Source organism: Humulus lupulus, chromosome 4, assembly GCF_963169125.1.
Source record: "Humulus lupulus chromosome 4, drHumLupu1.1, whole genome shotgun sequence".
Lineage (NCBI taxonomy): Eukaryota > Viridiplantae > Streptophyta > Magnoliopsida > Rosales > Cannabaceae > Humulus > Humulus lupulus.
Window position 1 is genome coordinate 36,145,280 of NC_084796.1, and position 13,606 is coordinate 36,158,885.

A 13,606-nucleotide genomic window follows, 5' to 3' on the forward strand; every position below is an offset into this window, starting at 1 on the left:
TAGTTGAACATAATGAGAACTCAAGTATGATTTAGAGGAATATTATAGTGCAGAAGTGCAGATTGACATGTCTGGCGATTCGCAAGTCGAATAAGTACAAGAACAGGTAGTACGTTCTATGGCACGGGCGAACCCACCTACTCAAGGATGTCGAACACCTGGCACCAACTCTAGTCGTCTTTGGTGGAACAGATATAACAATGCAGGGAACGTTCCAATATTTTCGACAGAAGATCATAGAAAATGAAGTGCTCCCATGTTTACAAAAGAAGATATTATGGCCTTTGGTTGATCTGAAATAGCCTTATCCGATGTACCGTTGGGAGAACTACACCTTGGGAAGACTTTTGAGCACAATATGGCTTTGAAAACCAAAGCGGCTCTCTTCGCAATGAAGAATAATTTGAGTTTATGGTTAAGTAGTGTGTGTACTGATGTGTTGTATATCGCTTGCAAGGATCTTGATTGTGGTTGGAGATTAAGGGGGAAAAACTAGCGCGATCTGAGATGTTTGAGATCACTGTTTATAATAGTGTATATACGTGCTCACTAGAGTTGCAACATAAAGACCACCGTCAAGTAGCACCTTGGGTCATTGGCCACCTTATTAAGAACAAATATGCTACTGATGGCACTAGCTACCTGACAAACAACATAAAAGAGGATGTGAAGAATAATTTTGGGATCGATATGAGTTATATAAAGGCTTGGAGATGCAGAGAGAAGTGTAGAGTCCAAGAACTTTACTTAGCTAATTGTTTAGTAGTATTATAGTATGTTTAGTGTTATCTTTGTTACCATGGATTTTTGGTTCAGACCGGGTTTTATTTGGACACTCGTAGTAGTACTTATAGATTTTCTAAGTTTAATCTATAGTTTAAGAATATTAAGTATAAACTAAGGTTTGATTAATGTGACTGATATTAAGGATTATATTTATTATATTATAAGGTTTAGACATCAACCAATAGGATTTTAAGCACATGTTATGAATGGGTAATTAAGGATTAAGTATTTTTGAGGATTAAATTAAATAAGGGTAAAGTTTGAATGTTATAGGGTCAGTCAGCAGCTTTGAATACGTTGAAGGCTTAGTCAAGGCTGTTTACTCCATTCAAACTTAGCTAAAAATGTGTAATTTCGTGTTTAAATATTCAGCGTGTGCCGATATATCGCAGCTATAGGGGCGATATATCGCAGCACGTAGATACGGAAAACACGAGACGATGCACGGTCGCCTCGGGCATACTGGCCCAGGCGATATATCGCCTACAGGGGGCGATATATCGCCTCCTTCAGCATAAATTCAAACTCTTTTGAATTCATTTCCTTTCAGCCATTCAAACTCCTTCAACAGTCCAGCATCTTTTGAACGAGTCTTCAGCCTCTGCTGAACGATTATTCAAATGATTTTCACCTAAAAAGTCATTATTTTTATTCAAGTAAAATCAAGATATTTTCATTCCCAAACTCTATAAATAGGACCTAGTACCCAGCCATTATTCACCATTTGCTCTAAGTTCAGAAGCTGCTAGTGTTAAGTGAGTGTGAGAGTATAAACACCTGGTTTGGGAAAAACTATAAGCTTAAACATCATAAGCTTATCAAACACTTTGGGAAGTGAGTTCTATAGTATTTCGGTGGAGGTGTAGATTGGTCTTTCAAGTCTTTGAGGTAACCAAAACTCTAGTTCCTTTCTGTATTATGTTTCTCATAGTCTTCTACTCAATATCTAACCTTAATCTTCATTTTGGTTAGGGAATCTAAGTTCTTGAGCACATAAGTTCGGTAAGCATGTTTCTTAAATGGTTTAGTCGTTCCATCTCTTTCATTTCATCTTCTTTCTTTAGACTCACTCTTTCTTATGGTTTTAGGAGTGATCCAAAAAGTCCCAACTCAGTCCACATATCCCGGTAACTTTGGTAAGGAAAATAGGCTAGAATCAATATGTTATGTGCTCATGTTATCTATATGTTTTATGTTATTAAATGTGTTATGATATGTATGTATGTTTGTAGGCTTGGGCATATGACCCATATGGCTAACAAGACCCCAAATGGGTTATGGGCATATGACCTACTTAGCTAGTAGGACCCCACTAATTCCATGGGCATATGCTTGTTTAGTCTATGGGACCCCAAGTAATAATGGCCATTATAATAAGTGTATGTTATATGTATTATGTTAAGTCTTTATGTTTCTTATGAAATTATGTGTATGACTATGTGTTAGATTTTCCTTGCTGGGCATTAGGCTCATTCCTTTCTGTTTTATGTGCAGGAAAATAAGCTTTAGAGGCGGAAAGATTCGTGACACTTAGAGGATGTGTATCGACGGTGAATGGAGTCAAGGGGCCGAGCGTTATTCGATTCGAGGATGTAGTCTCATCTTATGTTTTTATGATTTTATGTGTATTTTCCGCACCAATTATGTAATGTCTTTTATTTTAAATCATCTTTTGTTTTTAAAAACAATGGGATCCCATAATCCTTCTTAGTATTCTGTTTATTTGTAAATAACTCTTATTTTGCAAGTTACTCAATAAATTATGGTATTTTCGTAAAAATGTAAGTTTTATGTATAGTTTCGTTAATGGTCCAAATAGTCTAGATTAGTGGGTCATTACAAGAAGGCACTCAGTTAAGCTATGGGGACACCTGAAGAATTGTACTCCAAGTTACCTTCTTACTTGACATACTGCAGCAAAAGAATCCAGGTACCATAACTGATTTTGTCACAGAGGACAGTCGCTTTCTTTACTGTTTCTTCTCACTTGGAGTTTGTAGAAGGGGATTTACATATGAACTGAAGCGGCCTCTTTCCTGCTGTAGGAATCTTCAACCTCAAGCTATCAGTGAACAGTTTACTCTGCAGCAACATAGAAGGAAACAACAAGCACCATGGATTCATAACTTCCTCCATCTTTTCATCACTAATCATCAAGATGTCTAAATCATAAACATTGAGTGTCCAACTAGAAATAGAAGCCTAAATGGCAAACCAATGTTGTCGTTCATAGTTCTGGCACCAATATACACTCTGAACTCCTCCCCAAGATGCCAAAAACTATTGCTCGATGCCGGTAACCATGGACAACACGTTAGAATCCCACAAGAACTTTTTTTTGTCGGTACTCATCCTGTATTGATCATATCAGTCAGGTATCACTTGTGAGAAAAAATGTCCATCACAACAGCATTCTAGCGATTTGCCGTGGGAAAAAACTGGCGACGCCAGTGAAGCATGTCCTGTGCCGCATCAATATGCTACAAAGAGAGTATAGTATAAAAAGTTAGCAAAGACCATCATAAATGGCTAAAAAATAGTGCAAAAAATGAATAAATTGAGTTATAATCGAGCACTATCGAGCTTATATCGAACTAAACTTCGAGCTCATTGTGTCCTTATCAAGCCCCATTGAGCTCATATCGAGCGATTATCGACAGTAAAAACTAACCTTACAACACCCCCATCGATTTACTATTGAGATCCATTGAGCTCCCATCGAGCTAATCTCAAATAGTAAACAACAACCCTAGTTCAACACCCCCATCGATCTACTATCGAGCTCCCAACGATCTAATCTCAAACAGTAAACAACAACCCTAGTTTATAGCCCCCATCGAGCAACTATCGAGCCCCATCAAGTTCCCATCGAGCTAAACTCAAATAGTAATAAAATACCCTAGTTTATAACCCCCATCGAGCAACTATCGATCCCTATCGAGCTCTCATCGAGACATATCGAGCTCAAATAACCTCCCCCCCCCCCCCCCCCAAAAAAAATCGAGCTCAAATCAAGACAAATCGAGCTCTTGGTAACCCCCCATCGAGCTTTCATCGAACCTTATCGAGTAAATAAAACAGAACTTGCAAAGATTAGAAACAAACATAATTTGTTAATTGTTTAAATAGATGGCTTAGCCCATCATTGAGCCACGACTGGGTATCATCCATGTCAGAAACCATGCTGGACTGTGATTCCCAGTGTTCACATCCCTCAGGGTCTGGTTAGGGATGTCTCCAAGCAGCCACTTGCAAACTGTCATATACTGTTTGCGATCTGACTTCTTGAGAGGGTCCAACACAATTGCCTCCTGTGTAGCCTCCTCTGTAGGTGCAGCTGCATCAGTGCAAGGTCTTTTTTAGGTCCTAGAATTTTACTTAGCTAGTTAGGTAGTAGTAGTAGTAGTAGTAGTAGTAGTAGTAGTAGTAGTTATAGTATGATAGTTACTGTGATTTTTTGTTCAAGCCGGGACTTAGTTGAACACTCGTAGCAACACTTACAGATTTTATAAGTTTAACCTATAGTTTAAGAATATTAATTATAACATAAGGTTTGATTAATATAGTTGATTATAAAGATGTTATTTATTATACTATAAGGTTTAGATAGAATTAATAAGATCATGACACTTGTCGTGTGCATGTTTATTTAAGGATTTAACTATAGTTTAAATAAAAGAAACTTCTAGAAAACTATAGAACCTTCCAAGACCATTAAGTGCATGACATTTGTCACAATCTTGTTTATTTGAGGAATTAAGTATTTTTGAGTGGATAATTAAAAAATAGAAGTTTCTAGAAGCTCTAGACCCTTCCAGAATTCGCTGGAATCTCGTATTAATCAGTCAAACCTGATTAATCAATTCAATTATGCTGAAAATGTGCAAATACGTGTTTAATATATTCACGTATGCCGATATATCGCAGCCTAGGAGCCGATGTATCGCACACGGGGAATACGAAAAACACGTGAACTTCGCACAAACGAAACGACGAGCACTCGAGTAATAAGCGCAGGCGATATATTGCCTATAATGGGTGATATATCGGCTCTAGGGCTATATGTTCAAACGTTTTTGAAACCGAGCTCAATTCATTCCTTAACTTCTTGACAAGCCTCTGAACGTTTTGACCGAGTCTTAAGCCTCTATTGAACGAATATTCAAATATTTTTCAATTTATATTCATTATTTTTATTCAAGCTAAAAGGAGGTAGTTCACTCCTTGAACTCTATAAATAGGACCTAGTACCCAGCCATTTCTCTCATTCTTCAAGCTGTGTTCAGAGCCTTCAAGCTGCTAGGGTTACTACAGAGTGATAAACACTTGGGTTGGGGTTTAAGCTTTATCATCTTAAGCTTTATAAACACTTGGGAAGTAAGATAAATAGTGTGTTTCCAATATCGAGGTGTAGTTCGGTTCTAGTACATTCAAAGGTATTCCTAATCTTAAGTTCATTTCAGTTTAATTCTTTAGTTTTCATTTAGATCCTAACTCATTGTTTTCAATTATTGGTTAGGTATTTAAGTTCTTTGAACTTAAGGTTTCTTTTCGGTAAGTTTCATCTTGGTGGTTTAGTTCATTTATTGATCATCTCTTTCTTTAGAAATACTCACATTCTTATTGTTGGTTTTAGGAGTGTTCCAAATCCCGTCCTTGTTCTCATAAATCCCGGTTTTGGTAAGGAAAATAGGATAGAATTATATATATTTATATGATATGTTATGTTTACATTATGTATAGTATGTTTATAGACCTTGGGCATATGACTTGTATAGCTAACAAGCCCCAGTAAATTATGGCCATATGACTTGCTTGGCTAGCAAGTCCCATCAATCTATTGGGCATATGACTTGTTTAGTTAACAAGCCCCAAGTAGTATAATGGCCATTGTAGTATATGTTTATGATATAGTTTATGTATATGTTTTATGTTATTAGTAGATTTTCCTTGCTGGGCATTAGGCTCATTCCTTTATTTTTATGTATGCAGGAAAATAGATATGGTGGCGGAAGGATTTGTGGTAGCTTGGCTTGTGTATTGAGGAAGAATGGATTCGATGGACTGCCTGAATGATTTGAGGACGACGCTATTTTCAGTCTTTTTATTATGTTTCTATGTATTTTCCGCACTTAGTTTGTAAACAATTTCATTTAAAGTTTAAAGTTATGTTTTATTTTCAAACAATGAGATCCCATACCATTCATTTATGTATTTCAATAATTACATTGAGGTTTTTTAATAAAGTTGTGAATATTTCTTATGTATGTTTTCTCAAAAGTAGTATCTATGTATAAGTAGTTTTGATGGTGCAAAGTCTTAGAATTAGTTGGGTCATTACACTTTTCCTCATGGGATCAATGTAGTCATCAAACCATTCTGGCTTGTGTCTTTCGCATCTAGTCCTTTGAAACCAAACCCCAACAACTTCCTCAGCGTTGACAATAGCAACTCTCGGAGTCATAAGATTAGGTGTCACAATGATGGTGGGAGGAGGGGTTGGATCATCAACTTAGTCATATGGAATATCCAATGACCCTAAGTCTGAATCTGCCTTGGAGCCCTTCGGTCTCTCCTTAATAAACGTTAGGATCTGACTGACTGCGTCCATGATCACTGATTGGTTCTTTAGGAGGGTCTTTTGTCGGCCTTCAACTCTATCCAACCGCTTGATCAACTCAGCTAGAACTGGGGCAGGGGTTGGAGCTGGGGCTGAGGCTGGGACTTCAGTTGGGGCAATAGGAGAGGTGAGATCTGCAACCTTCTCCTCCTCCGGGATAGCATCATCAAATATCTTCGCTGCCTTGGCTAATTGAGAAACTATCTCGACGACTTTCTCAAAAGTCGCATCCTCATTCTCCTCATCAGTCGCCCCGGGATCTTGGCCAAGCCTGGGATAAAGGGGAAGATATCCCTCTCTCAACAATAAATAAAAGTCCTTTTCTACTGGTCGGGGCTTCAACATCGAAAGGATGATCAACTACAAACAACATAAAACATTTGTTTAACTCAAATAATCGTAAAAGACATATGGATAAAAATAATTTTTTATTGTCAATCAAATATAACTTACATTCTTCATCGATAACATCAGTGAGAGGACAGACTTGGTGAAATCCTTGTTATTCCGGTGCGACCAACTAAGCATCCTAGGGACCATGTTTCCCAAGCTCACAACAAACTCCGTCGCAAGCTGCTGAATAGCCTCATATGCCCAATACTGTAAGGCTGGGGCATAACCATACATACTGTACTTGGACTCTTGTTGCACCTTGGCAATACTGTAAGACTCACGATGTCGCCAACATGACTTGGACCAGAATTGTGGAGCTGTTCCATAAAAAGTACTACAATTCAGTAGTTGTCGCTTCATGGGTCGAGGAGTTCGCTGGTCTGAAGCAAGGGAGTTTATCAGTAGCAGAATATGCTCGGTAGTTCGACCGATTAGCCAAGTTTGCACCGGAAATGGTTCCAACTGACTTTCTGAGGGTGAACAAGTTCATTAGAGGACTTTGACTGAAGATTGAGCTAGGGGTTAAGCTAGCAAACCCGGGGAATACTACCTATGCCGATGTTCTAAAAATGGCAATAGAAGTAGAAAGGCTTCAGGCGAATGTTAGTAAAGAGGAGGCCAGTAAGCCTGAGCCTAAATAGCCAAATCAACCTCAGACTGGTTTGGAATAACAACAACAACAATCAGTCCAGCAACAACAATGGTTATAAAAGAAAGCATCCTGATAACAAGCAGTCCGACAACGATAAAAGGGCACAGAAAAACAATGGAAGTAATAGGCTGGGTTATGTGGAATACCCGCAATGTGCTAAGTGCCAAAAGAAACATCCTGGTGAATGCCGGGAAAACACCAAGGGATGCTACAAATATGGTCAGGAAGGACACTGGAAGAGAGAATGTCCCCAGCTCAAGCCAGAGGGGAAAAGGGAAGACAAGATTGTTCCTGCCAGGGTATTTGCCTTAACCCAAGGAGAAGTTGATGCTAGCAATAAAGTGGTCACAGGTTAGGTTTCTATCCTCAATAATGTATGTTCTTTATTATTTGATTTGGGAGCCACTCATTCGTATATCTCGTAAGTAATGATAGAAAAACTAGACAAACCTTATGAAAGATTTAGAACTATGTTTGTAACAGAGTTGCCTTCGGGCAAAGTAGTTCTATCAGCACCATAAACTACCGAGAAATTAAACTCTGAAGCCAAAAAGAACAGCTTGAAAGGGGATTCCTTAGCCCTTTCTATTAGCCCGAGGTCCAAAAACCTAGTCTTAATGTGATTTAAAATGCTACTACCCCGATATGTGACTCGACTAAGAAAGTGATCTACAAACGGAACAAGCAACTTATGCATCTGCAACAACACATGAATTTTTTTTGTAAGAAAACAGAATGTTAAACAGAATCGGGAAAAAATTCAAAAAAATTTCATCAAAAACTGAAATAAACACTTTCATCGAGCTTCTATCGAGTTTTTATCGAGCCCTATCGAGCTCAATCGAGCTATACATCAAGCCTCTATCGAACTGCCATCGAGACACTATTAAAACTAATATTTTAGGTTACCATCGATCTTATATCGAGTTAATATTGAGCTTCCATCGAGCCTAACTTTATCAAGCCTACTATCGAACCATTCAAACTACCTTATCGAGCTCCTATTGAGCAACTATTGAACCATCAAACAACCTTATCGAGCCTACTATCGAACCATAGTCGAGCCTATCGAGCTAGTTTCATCTATTACCATAGATCAATCGAGCCATTATCGAACCAGTATCAAACCTATCGAGCCACTGGTTCATTCCCATAAAAAAATCCCAAAAAAAATTATGAACCCATTCCCCAGATCACAGATTCAACAATAATTTCTATCAAATATGAAAATGGGTTCAAGATTTTACCTTTGATTGTCAAACTTTGGAGGAAATAATGGCTCGGGGTCGACGAAGAGATGGGAGAGGGGGTCTTGGTTTCACCGTGGGTCTCGGGGTCAATCGCGGTTAGGGCTCGATGGAGGTGGGCCCAACGGGGTTGGGGGATTTTTATGAGAGTGAGAGAGAGAGAGAGAGACAGAGACAGAGAGAGAAACCAAGAGAGTAGAGAGAGAAGTGAGAGGTTGATTTTTTTGGGTGTGGAAAAATGATATGGGTATTTTGGGAAATAGGGGAATTTTAGCATCAATTTGAAATGGTGAATAGTGCTAGAATTTTTATGTAATTATAAATATTAGTATGTATAAAAAGTGAAATTTCCCAATCTGTATTACTTTTATCTCATTTTACTTTCTCTGCATCAATTAAAGGACATGACATTCCCACGGTTATATCCGTTGAAAATGAAAAGGAGAAAAAAGTTCATGTTCTATCTCTTTAAAATGCTAAAAATCATTCTATGTTTATTTTGGGTACCTTAATTAATCTTGACACAATTATAGATCTCTGGGTATATGACAATGATGGGCATTGTGGTCCACTGAAATTAAATGTATGAGTAAATATGAGAGTAATGTGTTGTTTTTAAAAAAAGTGATGTATTTTGTTTTATTTAAATATATTATAAAATATAAAAATAAAATTAAAATAATATAAATAAATAGACACTATTATTTGCTTTATTTTTTTTAATTTAGCCACATAGTATAAAATTTGTGATTGAAAAATATCAGCATACTTATGTTATCACTAAAAAGTTTGTATTAGCCACCAAAATTTCAGATTTGTTTTGCAACTAAATGTGTTTTAGCTATAACAAATTTTATTATTGTATAAAATAGGAAATGACTTAAACTAAATTAGTAAATATTACTTTTTGCTGTGATTAATATTGACATTTAGTTAGAAAAAAAATATTGTAATAAAAAAATTGTCACTAAAAAATAATGTATTTTTTTATTGTAATGATTTGATTAAAATAAAGTAGCATGTGGTTTGGAAAATATGTCCTTAGGTTAGACAATGAACTTAGTTGGATTGAAATTTATCTATTTGTAATGTCGTCTTTTTTCAATCTTGTCCTGAGATGAAGCAAATTCACTAACAATACTCAAAGTTATTACAATATACAAAGTAGTAAACACATTTTTAAAATCCCTTTCAAATTGCTTTACAACACAAGCTATCAACTCCCTAGTTTAGTGAGAATCTTCAAGCAACCAGCCTCCCGCTGGTATAATGGTTTGCTGGTCTCCCTCCAGCTACTAGACTCCCTTAAGCTTCAGCTCAAGCTCCCCTTGAGACTTAGCTTGAACTCCCTTCAAGCTTTAAACCAGAAATCACGAAATGAATGGTGAACTTTCACCAAAATGCCATGGGCCAATGGACAATGAAGCAATGATTGCTTCAGACCTTTGTTGAGAATGTTTCTTGATGAAATCATTTTTAGTTGCTAAAAAAGGTAGGGTAAACATGTACAAAGAAAATATATATATACTAGGGCACATATATAGAAAGACAACTCATCAAGACATGTGCTAAATTAAAATCATGTGTTTAGTGCTTCTGATATCTCATCATTAAAAATCATATCTTAACATGATATTCAAAATACGAGAAACACAATATAAATAAAATGAGCTTCCAGTATGTTAACATGCAAATGCATGTCTAAACATGATGTTCAATGCATGACAAGACAAATGCATTTACAAACTCCCCCTTTGGCATGCATGTGAACAATGAACCTGATGGATTTCAATATACCACACGAAAACAGAAAGACAAGAAAAAGTACCACGGAAACAACAACTGAATTAACAAAAGGAACTTAGGTACACAAAAACAAAGTTAGCTACCTGCTCAAAATATATCAGAGTATCAACAGATTGTTTATCTAAAACATAGCAGGTAATAAACAACACATATTAGTTTCTAAAACAAAAGAACATAAAAAGTCCATGGTGCAGGAACTGCTCCCCCTAAGTGTTTAGAGAGCATGTCAAAGTAGTTTACCGAGCTACTTGGAAGAGGACTTGGGCTTCTTGCAACATTTCTTGGTGCCAGGAGGCGCAATAAACTCCCCCTGAGTTGTAGGTGCTAGAGCAGTCATTACAGCAGGAGGAATAAGAGCAGTAGCAAGGGGCACTTCACCAGGAGGATCATTAAAAACCACAGGAGCAGCAGGAGGGTCAACTTAAGGCTCCCCCTAAGAAGTTGTCGCTGTACCAATAGGGACAGAAGCTACTGCATGAGCCACATGGATTGGATGCAGACCCACATGAGAAAGGATAGCCACTTGGAAAGCCTTAGAGCAGGATTGAGCAGACCGAAACTCAGAACAAAAATCATGAAATTCCTGTTGGAGTTCATGAACCAAAGAGAACAAACGAAACTTCCAAGAGTTCTTTTTCACACCCAATGAAGTGGTAGCAAGAGGGTCCTGGATAGAGGGACCTCTATTTGTGGATTTGGAGGTCCGTGTAGAGCCTAAATTGATCGCTTTCAGCTTGCGCTTGGTGTTAGTGAGAGGCTTTGATAACTTAGCTATAGAAAAATATGAACGATGTATCAAAAAAGGAAATGGAAAGATGCGAGAAGTACCTGGACAGAAGGACGCATCACTAAGGGTCCGAAAGATGCAATGTGGGAGACTAATGAACATTTGAGAACCCACAACAAACAAAAATTTGGCCAAATCAAGAAAATGGTGGAGGCATGCAATGTGGGCAACCAGTTGTAAATGGAAATGCGATGTAGCAGATGATATTGAGGAGTGGGAGTGGAATGAGCAACACAGTTTGCCAAAGGCCAAGAGGTAGTCGGGTTGCCAGTCAATGTGCGAGCCACCTCATCCAAATTAGGATTGAAATACCCTGTGTATTTAGGATTCTAAACTTGGGGAAGATGGAGACAATCAATAATCACCTCAGGAGAGAAAGGGATCTAATGCCCTCTCAACAAAAACTACCCAAAATGCTTGTGCATAGGATTTACAATAGATGGCGACATATTGGAATAAAATTCATGCACAAGTGTTTGAGATGGAATCATCAAAGAAGTAATTGAGTGTTTCCACCCATGAAAATCAATTAGCTCATACACACCCAATTTAGGACACTCACGATAATCCAACAAAAGTCAGGGCAACAATTTACACAAAGAAATGCGAGAATGAAACTTATACTGCTTGTTGTGATTAAGAAATATGTTACCCAATTTTGTAGAAGCCGAAGTGGAGGCCTTGCCTTTGGCAGTGGAAGTGGATGGCACAGCAGTGGGTGTAGGCTCGGGCTTCTTGGCAACAGGCACGGGCGGTAGGGACTCAGGCAGCAGCACATAATCATTGGATGCAACATACGCATTTTTTTTTGCTTTTGAGCACCTGTCTTGACATGAACAAAGGGTTTGGGTGGAGCAGAGGGAGGAAGGATAGTGGGTTGGGTGCGATTTCTAGTGCGAGTTGCAATACCACTAGGTGGTGGGATGGGGGAGGTAGAATGGCAAGGACATGGGACCAAGGATGGAGGAGAAAGGGAAGGGGGCGATGGAGGAGGTGAGACATGGGCATACGTGTGAGGAGGTGAGGGCAGAGGTGGAGTTGGGTCTTGGGGAGGGTCACTAGGTAGTGGAGGTGGGTGGTGGGTTGGGTCGCTAGGCTATAGAAGTGGAGGAGATGGGTCTCGAGGTTGTGGTGGGGGTGGGTTTGCGAGGGATTTTGGGGATGACGGGAGGAGAAGAGAGTGGGTTCTCAAGATGATAGAGGAGAAGACTCGGGTGATGGAGTGGGTGTGCTATTTCTCAGACGAAAAGCATAAAGATGGTTGGCATTTGGAGTCGGCATTGGCGAGGAAGGGTTGAGGATTGGGGAGATTGGGTTTGAGAGGGAAACTAAAAGAGAACAAGAAAAAAAAGAAAAAAAAAAAAGAAACATGGGGATTTTAAAACGAAAAGTGAATTTTGGAGTTAACTAATTTGTTTTTTTTTTAAAAAAAAAACAAAAAGAAAAGTAAAAAAAATAGGGATATGTAAAGATATAATTTGTTTTTTGTATTTTTGTGTGTGTGTGTGTTTTTAAATTGAACACAAGAGAACAAAGCAAGACTTAGGATATTAAAGTGGGAATAGGGAACACGAAAAAAAAAACTGTTTAAAAAGATAAGTATCAAAGCAAAAGACACAAAGCAAAAATTTGAGACTCCCTACACATTGTTGAAACAGACATATGAGATGTTATAGCATAGACTTGACAAATACAAAAATGCAGCCAAACAAAGACACAAGACAACAACTCATCAAGGCAAAGAAGGTCAATCTACATAGGTGTGCACAGTGTCCTCATGAGTTGCATGCTATTTAAGAACCATGCAAACTCTCCCTCAGAAATAAACAATTAGTGTTATATATATATTTTTTGATTTTTTTTTTGTTTTTCATAGAACCCCTCAGCAGTTACCAATTAGAGTTTGTAGGCTAAGCACATAGGTAGCCTTCTCCAAAGGCACACACTCCTAAGTGAAGGAGAAAACTACACAAAGCAAGGTGTTCCAATGGTAGCTTTCACACTAATAAAAATAAAGTCGCTATATTTTCAAGTAAGACTACACAAAAGCAACAATAAGCCTACACTACTTCAAGATATATGACTGTAAAAAGTAAGTTGAAGAAAAACTCACAAAAGCAAATAGTCAAATTAGAAGATGAAATCTCAATAGATATTACTTATTTTGAAGTTTCACATGTTATCACTCAAACATACAAACTCCTATTGACTTTCTCAAGTGAAAAAAAGTTTGTGAACTCAAAGCCTTAGTAAAAAAAATCAACAAGTTGACTTTCAGATGCAACATGAGAGAGGGTGATGGTTTAAGATTCAAC

The 13,606-nt window shown here is 37.9% G+C and overlaps 1 long non-coding RNA gene across 1 annotated transcript; it reads right to left on the reverse strand.

The window, feature by feature from the left end:
* Positions 1 to 9,811: 9,811 nt before the first annotated feature.
* Positions 9,812 to 12,649, reverse strand: LOC133830327 (uncharacterized). The gene is made up of 2 exons (XR_009891992.1): positions 11,944 to 12,649; positions 9,812 to 10,054 (listed from the first exon to the last, which is right to left on the reverse strand). It is a non-coding gene; the product is annotated as an uncharacterized LOC133830327 (long non-coding RNA).
* Positions 12,650 to 13,606: the final 957 nt, after the last annotated feature.